This window comes from Protopterus annectens, chromosome 12.part0 (assembly GCF_019279795.1).
Source record: "Protopterus annectens isolate FY-2018-M chromosome 12.part0, PAN1.0, whole genome shotgun sequence".
Taxonomy (NCBI): domain Eukaryota; kingdom Metazoa; phylum Chordata; order Ceratodontiformes; family Protopteridae; genus Protopterus; species Protopterus annectens.
This window is the reverse complement of record NC_056746.1, coordinates 487,175,732-487,190,430: the sequence shown is the minus strand read 5'-3', so window position 1 is coordinate 487,190,430 and position 14,699 is coordinate 487,175,732.

Genomic DNA, 14,699 nt, shown 5'->3' with positions numbered 1-14,699 from the left:
TGAGGGTGGAAGTGAGCATGCAGAAAAAGGGAATGTAGGAAGAGGTGTGAGGGTGGAAGTGAGCGTAGAGAAAAAGGGAATGTAGGAGGAGATGAGAGGGTGGAAGTGAGCATGCAGAAAAAGGAATGTAGGAGGATACATGAGGGTGGAAGTGAGAGTGGAGAAAAAAAGCAATGTAGGAGATGGAGGGTGGAAGTGAAAAAAATGGAAACAATTGGCTGAAAGGAGGGAAGTTAGATGTAGTTCAGCAGGGTAATGGACCCCCCCCCCACCCCCACCATACCAGCATTTCATTACATGACTCTCCCAAATTACTATAAAACACTGTTCAGATTTGTCAGTGTGCATATTATTTTCTTCTTTTACAATGATCAGAGATTTGGATTTAATTTAAAACATTTATTTCAGATTTTACAGCAAAAACAGTAATTTGCTAAACAAAACAAAACATTCTCACATTGAATACATAGTATAAACAACAGTAAACTTTTCTTCCCTTAAAACTAGTAATTATTCTCACGTTTATTGAGAATGCTTTTGGCAGCCCTTTAAATTACAAGAGATGTACTGGATTCCTAGTCAAATAACCACTATTTAGTGCTTCATTATATGTTATGTAAAGAATGCTTGAATTCAAAAGGCGAATGTAATCAGTTTCGTTTTTCAGGTCAGTGTAGAAGCACTGTTTGATCAATTGACTTGGTCAGAGTCACAGAGTAGGCAAAAGAAGCCTGTGGTAATCATACTCTGCCCTATGAGAAGCAGTTCATTAACAGCTTATCGCCTTACTCATCTGCACCAAAGACTAGACAAACTGTTGTGGCCCAACAAACTGCATTTCATATACTCATACATGCAAAAACATAAACTAAATTAAAAATACATTCATAGTTAAAACATTAATATTTAGTATGTAGACATCATACTGACAAGTTTATTCACAGCTAATTAATAAACTTTAAAAATTTTCTAGGCATACCATACTTTAGAGTTATAGATGCACCAGACTATGGTTGGATAACTGAAGTCACCTAAGATTAGGTAGTTGCTGCTTATAGGAATTTCTCCTAAAATTTCCAGAAATCTATAAATTTCTGTATAACAAAAGGAAGAAACTGATGTCTTAAGAACAAGAGAGAACTGATTCAGCAGAGGAATTCCTTCCACCGCTTGAACAAGCAAATCAGAAATCTTGTAAAGTCCTCTAAAGCTAATTGCAAAGCTAAAATAGAATCTCTAGCTAAGGATAATCATAAGGCATTCTATTACATCTGAAATCTAAAAGGCAATGCCCAGCTATGTGCCAAACTGATAGTAGATGGTACTACACCAGAGGAAATTGCCAACTTGCTAGCTGACAGATTTGGTGCAAACTTCACCCCCCTGTCTTCACCAGCCATACCCCAAAGCATACCTGACACCAATCCTCTCTCTCTGGAGATCAGGTCATATCTGCGCTCTCCAAGGCCAAAATCATGGCCACATTGGAACCAGATAACATCCCAGGTTGCTTATTAAGCAATCTAAAATAGGCTCTAGCAGACCCACTTGGTGTTCTCTCTAACCACAGCCTGAGAACTGGCTTTGTTTCAGCAGAGTGGAGAACAGACAGTAATCCCCTTGCACAAAGGGAAGCCATCAACCAACCCTGGGAACTATAAACCCATAAGTCTAACCAGCCTCATCTGCAAGGCCATAGAAAGAATAGTTATGGACCTTCTCAACAAGGACATAGGCAACCTTCAAACTCTAGACCCAACCCAATTTTGCCTTGTTAAGGGTAGATCATGTTTATTAAACCTAGTAGACATCTTTGAGAAAGTCCCCAAAGTCCTGGATGAAGGTAACACAGTCCATACTGCCTATAATGACCTAGCCAAAACTTATGACACAATCCCTCACTCGGGTATCCTTGAGAGAGTCTACTTCACTTTGCTGAAAAAGCTATTTGTCAAATACGTTTTTGTTGAACCCTATTCATCGAAGCCTTAATCCATCAAATGTTCTTTTTTTGTAACTGTTGAGGCCCTAGAGCCAACACCAGGCCTTAGGCAAGCTGCTTATGTCACCTTGTGTTGGATCTGGGTCTGAATGGAAGTATCAGCACTGGGCTAGTTTGGGAAGGTGATTTCTAAAGTTTAAACTTAGAGGTTCTGACCCAGCTATCAGTAGATCAGGTACTGAGATGAGTGCTCATTACCTAGTGTTATCTTGATGATATCATTATTACTGGAGCTACAGATAAGGAAACTTAGACAATCTCAAAAGAACACTGAGAAGAACAGAAGAGTATGAGCTAAGAGCTATGTGATGACAATTGTGACTTCTTGAAGCCCAGTGTCATGTATTGTGGGGACATTATAGATGTCCAACAGCAGCATAAGCATCAAGAGCTGTAGTAATTGGTTGTTTTGGACCATTTCTAGCTCTTTTGTAGTTCCCTGTTTAAAATCCACCTCTGGGCGTTTTTTTCTGGCAATACTGCTCAGACAAGCTCCTCGTGGTCCTGCAGAGTGGTCCTAGCTACAGAGAACTCAGAAAAGCGACTACTTTCTGGATTTAAGTATCTTTGCTGTTTTTTTACTTGGAATAGCTACTGTAGCTTAACCTGAACAAGCTTAAACTGTTTTTTAGCTGTTTGCTGCATTATTTTAAAATCTGCACTTAAAGTTACTTTTTAGTCGAATTTGATCGAAAGTTTGTTTGTTTGTTTGTTTAATTTAACTGTTGAGGCTGCCCACTAAAGTGTGCTCGCCTGTGTAACTGATTTATCACTGTTTCTGCATTTTCTGTGTGTTTCTATCAAAAAAACAATCCTTGTTTTCCCGCCTCTCCTCGACTAGTTTAGACCAGTTTACAGGCATTGCTGTATTCTGGGCTGTGGTGTAGTTCCTGTGTTGTCCATTACTTTACTTGGATAGAAGGAAGTTTCTTTGCTCACCAGTGGGAGTGGGGAGCCTTGAGCAGCCTACCTGTCCCTGTAGGAAGTGACCTCAGCACAAGAGCTGTAGTAATTGGTTGTTTTGGACCATTTCTAGCTGTTTTGTAGTTCCCTGTTTAAAATCCGCGTTTGCACGGCTTTGCGCGGTTGTGCGCATAGCGCAGCGCCGGTTAAACAAGGTTAGACGACTTCTGGCTCCACCAAGTCTGTTCTTCAAATTTTCCCTTAAGGAAGCTCTACTCTTAGTATAATCAGACTCCTCACTATACTATAAGCCTAGCACTTGTTCTCAAAACTTCTCTACTAAGTAAGCACTCTCGTACTAAGTAAAGCACTACATCCACCTTCCACCCCTGTGAATATCCACTTCCCTTAAAGGCACAGCACTCCCTTATACTGTTCTAGCATGTCGAGTGGTAGATTACTGGCATCCCCTCCAGTTCAGCTGGTTAATCTGGGTATCTTGAGACAATGCTACAATTGTCTCATGTACACAGACAACCCTCTCCTCCTCAGAACAAACACAAATACATGTGAGAGATGCAACTGTATAGCCAAACTGGAGGCTGAACTCTCTCAACTCAGGGCTGGCATGACCGGACAGGAGGAGATGGTAACCACACACACAACAAACCCAGTCCCACATAGACCTACCACAACTGCAAACCAAACACATAAAAACACAGACATACTTGGAGGCTCTAATAAAAAACTTACCAAAACAACAGAGGCTCCAAAAGCAGACATCCAAAAATCCACCACCTCAAAACAAAACACATGCAACACATACTTCAATAAATCAGTGTGTCAACCAATCACAGCCCTTAAGGCCAAACACCATGCCTGATACATTAGTAATAGGTGACTCTATAGTCAGATACACTGATGTCCCGCTTACCAGGCTGAACAAGGAGAGGGTGACTGTGAGCTGCCTATCGGGAGCTAGGATCCGCCACATAACACACACACTCAGGTCACTCCAAAGCAAGTACAAATATGACTCCGTCATTGTCCATGCTGGCGTGAATGACTTGAGACGTACCTCCCTGGACTATGTGAAAAGAGACATAGAGGAGCTCTCCGATTATGTAGCCCAGGCTGGTATGACCCTGACCCTGAGCAGCATCTTGCCCTCACCAAGAATGATGCCACAATACAAAGACAAGATGATCAGCTTTAACAATTGGCTTAAGTACTGGTGTCATTCTAAGGGGATCCAATGTCTGTCTGCCTGGGATGACATGTTGGACAAGCCACGCTGCTTTGCAAGGGATGGCTTACACCTGTCACCACTGGGCTTCCGGATATTGGCTAAGGCTCTTGCCACCCCCATAGTGCCTTTTTTAGGCAAGGCTCAAAAGACAAACCCACCTCCTTAGAAAACAAAATGGAAAAACTAAGGGTAATGCTGCTCAATGCCAGAAGTCTAAATCTCAAGATGCAGGCACTCGATGCACTCCTCAGCATGGAGAACATCGACGTCTGTGCAGTAACTGAAACCTGGTTCAAGGCTCCTGAGAGCACCCCAGCGCTGCCAGGCTATACCTCGTATCATGCTTTTCGGCCCCAAAACCCGGGCTGAACCACAAAGGGAGGGGGAGTGTCCATATTCATCAAGGACACCCACACCACCAGGTTAGTAGCAACACATGAAGCATCAGAGACCATACAGGTGCAACTAACCATAGGCAAAACTGCTATACAACTGGTAGCATGTTACAGACCACCCTCCCAATCTCAGGAACCCCACTCAGCCTTCCTGAAGACATTGGAGGATATAAATGTATCACAAAATACCATCATACTGGGAGACTTCAACTACCCAAACATAGATTGGGTACATTATTCTAGCCCTAACACCCTAGCCCAAAGGTTCCTGGAATTCATAAATTCAAATGCACTGGAACAACTAGTCACCTCTCCCACTAGGGGAGATAATATACTAGACCTGATCATCACAAACATGGGGACAAAATGCTCCATACCGGAGGTATACCCCTCACTAGTGAGATCTGACCACAAACTAATCACCCTGGATATACATATCCCACCTCCACCCCAGCACAAAAGACCACAGTGAAAAACTTCTCAAAAGCAGACTTCACTCTTCTTAAAACTGAGATGGTATCCTTTAAGCCCACTGGGCCAGTGGATACCACATCCCACAATGCCGAATCCTTCACAAATGCTTTCTATGGACATCTCCAAGAATGCATGGATCATGCAATCCCAAATAAATCCAAGTCCCTCTCCACCAAAGGCAAGCGTCCTGTCTGGTGGACCTTAGCCATTAACAAATTGTACAACAAAAGAAGGAAGCTACTGCATGTCAGAGCAAAATCCCATAAAGGGAAGACATCTCTGATCAACATTAGCAGAAAACTACGTTCTCTCATAAAAACATCCAAGGCCAACTTTGAGAGAAAAATCGCTAAGGACACTAAAGATAACCACAAAGCCTTCTTCAGCTATGTTAGAAACCTGGGCAGAAATCCTCAGATATGCTCAGAGTAAGTTCACAACAACAAAAAATACACTGAACCCACAGATATTGCCAACATTCTGGCTGACAGGTTCAGTGCAAATTTCTCCCCTCCCTCACCCCCAAAAGAAGAAATACTGATCCCAGCTGAATGTAATCTCCCTGTCATCTCAGATGTCCAAGTGAGAACCGCCCTCAACAAAGCTAAAAACACAGCATCAATGGGACCTGACGGTATCCCGGCTTGCGTGCTACGTGAACTCCAAGAGGAGCTAAACCTGCACATAAGAATGCTATTTAACCTTAGCCTTACTACAGGATATGTACCTGAACACTGGCATACAGCAACAGTGGTCCCACTCCACAAAGGGGGTACCTCTACAGACCCTGGGAACTACTGCCCCATAAGCTTAACCAGCCTGGTCTGCAAAGCTATGGAAAGAATCATCATGGAACTGATAAACAGAGACATAGGGGACCTACAGACACTTGACCCCACCCAGTTCGGCTTTGTAAAGGGCAGATCCTGCCTTTTGAACCTGGTTGACTTTTTCGAAACAGTCACTAGCCAAAGCAGTCCATACAGCCTACCTGGACTTGGCTAAGGCCTTCGACACAATACCCCACTCAGGCATCATAGATAAGCTCAACAGCTTAAACGTAAACCCTTATGTCACTAGATGGGTTGCAAACTGGCTAAAGGACAGAACCCATAAAGTTAAAATCACTGGAGCAATGTCAGACTCAAAGCCAGTCACAAGTGGTGTCCCACAGGGATCTGTCCTGGGACCCCTCTTGTTTGGCATTTATTTCTCAGATGTTAAAGCAAACATGGGAGGGTTGTGGCTGACAAAGGTCGCAGATGACTGCAAACTAGGCGCCATAGTCGATACACCAGCGGACACATACATCCTACAAAAAGGCCTCACAGAAACGGACAACTGGTGCCGGAGTCACGGCCTTAAACTAAATGCCAAAAAATGTATAGTCATCCCCTTTGGGAAAAACAAAGTACCCACAAATTATCACATAGACAGCAACCCACTGAGTATGGACAGCGACCTCTCATTTGACACCCACGTTGCCAAAGTGGTTAGAAAAACATTCTACCTTGCACACCTCATCATGAAGGGATTCACATCCAGATCCAAGGATGTCATTGTACCCCTATACTCCTCCCTCATCAGACCCATGATTGAGTACAATGCCCTATTTGGTGTGTACCTCACCCGGCATTTGCAACAGCTGGAGAGACCACAAAAGTACCTCACCAAGAGGATCAAGGGTCTCCAACATATATCTTATTCTGCCAGACTAAAGAAACTTCAGCTCTATTCAGTAGCATACCGCCTGCTCAGAGGTGATCTCTGCCTGAAGTACAAGGCCATGTCCAATCAGGATCTGATGGACATGCTCCATCTCAAAAAATCCAAATCTGTCAGGACCATGAGAGCTAAAGACTTAAACCTCGGCACAAGTATGAATAGGACATGCTGGAGGGATAGATTCATAACCCAGAGGCTTCCCATGCTTTGGAACAAGATCTCAGTTCATATCAGGCAGAGCCCCTCACTGACTCTCTTCAAGAGAAATCTTGATGAGTGGATGGGAGATCGTAAGTTTACCCCAGGGGTCACATCTGTGTCACTGGTAGACAGGGGCACAGTAAACTGATTCTATTATATAAGGGGACCTTCATTGTGTCACTACTAGACAGAGGCACAGTATTCTAAATTTATTCTGTACATTTTTGAACCATTTCATGGGGTGGCAAAAGCCACATCACTATGGCTAGGCTTACAAATGCCCCAGGGCAGATAGCCTAGTACTAAACTATGAAACTATGAAACATAAGACAAAATTCAGGCTGTGCTAAAGGCTACATGACCACAAAATGTTTCACAGGTAAGATCTTTCTTGCGGTTTATGAACTATTACATCAGGTTTCTGTCAATTGTACTTTATCTTCTAAAGAGCAAATACAAGTTAGTAGGCCTTGGAAAAGGACTAAGGAATGTGAACATTGATTTTGTGGGGAAATGAGACTGGTGCATCAGGCACAATCTTAATACATTCTAACCCACCCCTTCAAGTGAAACTGGACTGTGACACCTCTCCGTATGGGATTGGAGCTCTAATGCCTCATGCTATGGAAGATGGCAGTTAGATGTCTATAGCATTTGCTTCATGCTATGGAAAATGGCAGTTATGGCATTATGCTCCTTATTCACAGCTGGGAAAAATTATTTTGAAATTGACAGAAAATTATGATGTCTTGTGTAGGTGTTAAGAGGTTTAAGTAGTACTCAATTTGGTAAAGAATTTTCAGGCTACCAGCTATTGGTCTCAGTTTTTAGCCTGCAAAAATTAATTCTTACGACAGCAGTTGGCCAAATTCAAAGATGGGCATTGTTTTCAAGTGGACACCAGTACAAAATTGAATATAAGCATAGCCAATGCCATTTAGATGTTGATGGGTTGTCTTGATTACTGTAATTACAGATACTGTAAGTGGTAAATACAAAAAAGAGGAAAGACGTGTTATGTTTCCCTTAAGTCAAATTGACAACTTGCCAGTATTACCAAAACAAAAAGGCAGCAAGAACACCGAAACAATCCACGCTAGTAAAAATAGTATTTTCAAAAACGTTTTGTGATTAATGTGACATTTTAAATTGTTATAAAAACCTTTAAAGTACATGTACTTCTAATATGTGCATTTTTATGTATTTAGGTTAGCTATAGTGGGGTCCAGGTATAGAAAATATTGTATTTTGCATTGTTGGAAATTTGGTGGCAAATTTAAATTGATATCAGTTTTAAAGAATGTTGATTAATTAATTCATTCATTATTGTTTCTGGCTGTTGATTGGTGGTTGGGAGTATATGCCTATTTGCAACATTTGTATTAATGGTAGTTCATTACAGAGTGTTTTGTGTCTGAAGAAGTCCTGCTACTAGCGGGACGAAAAGCACTTAGGTTCATAGGTTTATACTAGGCTATCTGCCCTAGGGCATTTATAAGCCTAGCCAGAATGTGTTTGGCTTTCGCCACCCATTTTAAATTTATTTTGCTATGACCTTTTTCAAGGTTAGTATACTGTGCCTCTGTCTAACAGTGACACAGAAGTGATACCCGGGGTAAACCTACGATCTCCCATCCACTCATCAAGATTCCTCTTGAAGAGAGTAAATGAGGGACTCTGCCTAACCTGGACTGGGATTTTATTCCAGAATGAAGGGAGCCTCTGGGTTATGAATCTGTCCCTCCAGCATGTCCTATTTATTTCAGTGCTGAAGTTCAAGTCTCTCAAGCATGTAGCTTGATGGGATTTGGATTTTCTGAGGTGCAGCGTGTCCATTAATTCCGGGTTGGACATGGCTTTATACGTCAGGCACAGATCGCCCCTGAACAGGTGGTATGCCACTGAGTAGAGCTGGAGTTTCTTTAACCGGGCAGCATATGGCATCTGTTTGAGCCCTTTGCTCCTCTTGGTGATGTACTTTTGGGGTCTTTCCAGTTGCTGCAGGTGTCTGGTAAGGTACATCCCAAAAGGGGCATTGTACTCAATTATGGGCCTGATGAGGGATGAGTAAAGAGGCACGATGACCTCCCCTGATCTAGATGTGAATCCCTTCATGATTAGGTGGGCTATATAAAATGTTTTTCTAACCACTTTGGCCATGTGGTTGTCAAATGAGAGACTGCTATCAACTTGGGTCCCCAGGTCCCTAATTACTTCTTCTGTACTTAATGGATTACCACCTATGTGGTAATTTGTGGACACTTTGTTTTTGCCAAAGGGGGTGACTATACACTTTTTGGCATTTAGCTTGAGGCCATGGCTCTGGCACCAGTTGTCTGTTTCTATGAGGCCCTTTTGGAGGATGCTTGTGTCGGCTGGAGAGTCGATTATGGCACCCAGTTTGCAGTCATCTGCGAACTTGGTCAGCCACAGTCCTTCCATGTTGGCCTGTACCTCCGAGAAATATATACCAAACAAGAGATGTCCCAGGACTGAGCCTTGTGGGACGCCACTTGTAACTGGTTTGGAGTCTGACATGGCTCCAGCAATTCCAATCATGTGGGTTCTGTCCTTGAGCCAGTTTGCAACCCATCTAGTGACATAGGGGTTTATATTTAAGCTGGTGAGCTTATCTATAATGCCTGAGTGGAGTATTGTATCGAAGGCTTTTGCGAGGTCCAGGTAGGCTGTGTGGACCACCTTCCCCCCTCGTCAATGGCCTTGGTGACTGTTTCAAAGAAATCGACCAGGTTTAAGAGGCAGGATCTGCCCTTAACAAAGCTGAACTGGGTAGGATCCAGTGTCTGTAGGTCCCCAATATCTTTATTTATGAGGTCCATGACGATCCTTTCCATAGCTTTGCAGACCAAGCTAGTCAGGCTTATGGGGCAATAGTTTCCAGGATCCGTTGAGGCACCACCTTTGTGGAGAGGGACCACTGTTGCTGTACGCCACTCTTTGGGTACATATCCTGTAGTAAGGCTGAGATTGAACAGTAGTTTTATGTTTGGGTTTAGCTCTTCTTGGAGTTCATGTAGGACACAGCCCGGGACACCGTCTGGTCCTATTGATGCTGTGTTTTTTGCTTTGGAGAGGGCGGCTCTTACCTGAGCATCTGAAATGTCAGGGGGGCAGCACTCTGCTGGGATAGATATTTGCCCTTTTGGTGGGAAGGGGGGGGGAGAAGTTTGCGCTGAACCTGTCAGCTAGGATGTTGGCAATGTCTGTGGGTTCTGTGTATTTTTTGTCATTTTGGACTAATTCTGAGCATATCTGGGAATTCCCACCCATATCTTCACATAAATACATTTCCTTTGGGTTTATTTTACTAGCATGGATTGTTTTGGAGTTCTTGCTGCCTTTTTGTTTTGGTTTAGTTTGTCTGCTGCTGTTTTGCGTTTTGAACTTGCTAGTTTCAGTAGACGTGGTGAAAGCTGAAAGACGTGACAGAGTTTTCTCACAAGTTTTATCATAAGTGTGTATTGTGACACAAAATGGTTGGGCAATTAAACACAAATCTCTTTTAGTTGCTTGTTATCCAAAACAAAAAAAAAAAAAACAACAAAAAAAAGGATGGACTCACTTTAAATGCGAATGTATAATGCAGCAAATAAGGATCAGAACACCCACTGTATTATGACCCAGAGTTTTAGAAGAACTACATAGTAGTAAAAATGAACAGACTGGCTAGAAGTTACTTGTGATAGCCAAAGACTGGTTAAGAAACAGGATAATGACAATGACATTTTCTGGTTGCTAGATAGTCCAGAATGATCCAGAATATGCACCACCTCATCTGCAGGAACAGCCCACATCACTCTGGTAGCAAATCCTTGTTGATTTTACCAAGTCATTTACATGACCATCATTTTGGTGGTATTTGCTGTAAATGACCCAAGGTCTTTATCATGATCTCTATTACTTCTAGTCATGACACTGATGTAAGAGACATTTTGAACAGAACTGGAATATCACAGCAACTAGTAAGTAATAATGCCCTCAATTTAAGATAGCTGACTTCCAGTCATTCCTTTGTAAAAGTGCTAGTTTGCTATATTCCATGTGCCCCTTCCATCCTGCACCTAATAGTCTTACTAGACTTGCTGGTGATGTAGAGGGTTAAAGCCATGACTACAATCCTGGTGATCTGTAATTGATTAGAGGTTTGAGTCCGTGACACAGACAAGGAGACGAGTGTGTCTTTTCTGGAATGGGATGGGTTTGTGTGATGGGTAGATCTCTCTGGTCTTGACAGAAGTCAAGAATTGTAGGAAAATAAATCTGCCAGACTAAAGATGGGTAGGCAGTGAGGACTGATCCACTCAGGGCCTAGGATGGATGCATTTCCCTGGCCATGCCTCATTGCCTTCCAGTCTGCATTGAAGCCAACACACAGAGAGAGGTTAGGTCCATAATGTAACCACAAGTACGCCTTCCTCTGTCGGCAACAGTGGCAATTCTTTGTCCCATTTCCTCACCATGTTTTGATAGCTTCCAGCAGCATTAGCAGGGACTGGATAACCTGGCTTGGAGTTGAAGAACATTGGATATCTTTGTAGTTTGCCTAGAGTACATACAAAGCATAGAAAAAGACAAGGCTCTCAAAGGAGACATGTTGCTTTAGAAGTCAGTCAAGCACTGATTTACCAAACTCCTACTGCAAAAATAATAATAATAATAGGCTTGCTAAGAGGTCTATGCAAAGTTTGAAGCAAGCACTTCAAGCTATGGCAATTGACAGGTATACCCTCCAGCAAGAGGTAGCCGATTTCTTGTTCACATGCTGAAATGCAACTAATAAAACCACTCCACTATTGCTCATGAGACATGGGATGCCCTATTTATTCAAGAATGGACTTGTTTCTAAGCTTTAACAGACTGTTCAAGACTGAAAAATCAAGCAAGACTGAAAGACAAGAAAGGCTACATGCAGTTAGACCTAAATCCTTACTGAGCATTACAGAGCTGATTGTAAAAGGGTCCCACTTACAACTACGGAGCAGCCTGGACCTATGTCCTACAAAGTCGAGGTGACCTGGACATGATTTGGTCATGCTACATTGAACAGATGAGGAACATTAGCCTGAGCAGAACTGAATCAAGACACTTAATTGCCTGTCTCTGTTCTTTTTCCTTAGCCAGAACTGTTATCATTACTGACACAAGCTCATGTGCAGAGTCTGAGTTCTCTTTGTCTTCTGTAGAGTTCAGTACTATGGTCACAAACCTCCAGAGGGTACCTGATGAGGAGGACCATTACCCAAGATACATTCATAAGTCTCCACGGAGACTATTTTGAGATTGTTTAGATAGTCTTTTTTCTGTTTGGTGGCATCCAACAGTAATGTGATGATAATGATATAAAACAAGAAAGTACTTTACACTCTAGGAGGGAGGAGTTCTATATTCATAATAGCAGTATACATGCCTGATCTGTAAACTATTGCTAATTTCAGCCTCAGTTTGAGGTGCTGAGATGTTGATTAATGATGCCTTGCACCTTGCTCCCTGAGAAGGAAAACTAAGTTCACTAATTCATTTATCAGCTGTGGTACCTTTAATGCAGAATCTGCTGGTGCTCTTATTTCTTCTGTTTCACAAAGGCATGTTATATGTGAAGTGTGTGTGTGTGTGTGTGTGTGTGTGTGTGTGTGTGTGTGTGTGTGTGTGTGTGTGCGTGCTTTGCAATACTCTGGCATCCTATCCTTACCTTATTAGTAGTGAGAGAGGCTCTGGCTCGTGAAAAAACCTGAGTTGGATAAAGTGGGTAACTGGCAAATGAATGAATGAAATTATGACCATTGTAACTAATTAATGTAGTAAGAACAAATGATTGCATTTCACTAAACATAATTAAATATGTTAGTCCCTTTAGTCTTATACACTGGTCAAGCATATTTATATCCACTAGAGACGACATTGTGGGTAGCAATTAATAAAGAGCTGAAGGACTTTATCTGGGAGGGGAAGATGGCAGGAGTCAAGTGGGATAAACTGATTCTTCCAGTAGAACAGGGCAGATTGGGATTACCCAATTTAAAGGGGTATTTCAGAGCTACACAATTAAGACTCCTATACATAGCACAAGCAGAAAACTATAATTCAAAGTGGAAAGGGATGATTATGATGAAACATGGGGGAAGCTCAAGAAATATGGAGACACTGGGATTTTGAATACAGGCCTTTAAGTAGAATAACAATAATCATGCAGAATATTATATCCATAAAGTAGCAGAAGGTATTAAACCAACATGGGAATGGAGAAAGGAGATTCTGCTGATAGGGATGACTGCAATTAGGGATACAGACTATAGGCAAGAGGGGGTCAGAATTTATTGGAGAAAACTGGCAAAGGAAACAAAGTATTGGTACAATAAGTAGAGAGGGAAAAATGATAGAATGGAAAGACACCAATAATTTATTTGGACTTCAGGTCAGAGATTGCCTTCCCTATCAGGGATTGATATCAGAGTATAGACAAAGAGAAAGAAATAGTGGCAACTAAACGAAACACCATCACTGGTAGAGTTTTTAATAGGATCTAGAACAGAAGCTGCCATTAAAAAGGAATAATTAGTAGAGCATATAAAATATTGCATGATCACTATAAGAATCAATCATAGGAGGTTAGAAAGGATTGAGAAGAGAGACTGGATAAGCAATTCACAAAGAAACAATGGGAGGATATATGTATGCCTCTTAAATATGCAACAAAATCTGGACGATTTAGGATTTTTGCCTGGAAATGTTTACATAGATATGTTTATACCCCAAGTAGACTCCAGAGAATTTTTCCTCAGGCAGACAATAAGTGTTGAAGGTTTGAAGGGGAAGAAAAAGGTAATTGGGAACATATTTTCTGGAAGTGTGGTGAGTTGGTGGACTTTAAGGATTCCCTGTGGGATGCACTGTCAGAGATGCAGGGTGGGCAGATTGGTCTGACAATGGAGATTATTTTTCTGAGCTGTTATACAGAATCAAAATTATCTAGACGTGTTAAGGCCTTACCGTGTCTAATAATGGCAGCTGCCAAAAAGCCATTACTAGAAAATGGAAATCAAAATCTAAATCAGCTATGCTGGAAGTAGTGAATATTGTAACAGAGATAAAACTACTGAAATTGAGATCTTCAGAAAAGGGTAGGAGCAAATTACATAGGAAGAAATGGGAACTGTGGGGGAAGTCATGAGGTCTAAAAGGCGACAGGACATAAATGAGCTATGTAATGTTTAATTGAGAGAGTTTGGTTAGATTATAAGTGATGTGTAATGTTTGCAACTGGGGGTGTTTCAGTATGATTTGTGATGTAAAATACTTGCAACTAAGATTGTGTCGTTGTGGTTTGTTTTCATTATATAAATTTATGATTGACTATGTAGTAAGTGATGGTTTAATAAAGATGTTTCCTTTTTAAAAAAAAAGGCAGGAATTGAATAACATGTAATATTGCTTAGGTTATATGATATATAGCAATATATGTTGAAGTATAATGTTTATGTTGATATAGTTTCATTACTTTTATATAAATGTAAATTTGCCTATGTTACAAGTGATAATTCAATAAAGGTGTTTGAAAACAAAAAAACATAATCTAAATACATGTTGTGATAGCCCTATGTGTGATTACCTGAATGAGGAAAAACTCTAAGCTCTAACACAGCAACAATACATGTTATCTACCTGTGATATAAATCGATCAGATATTAACTACTTCTAGGATTAACCAGCACGAAGTTGTAAAGAAAAAGTA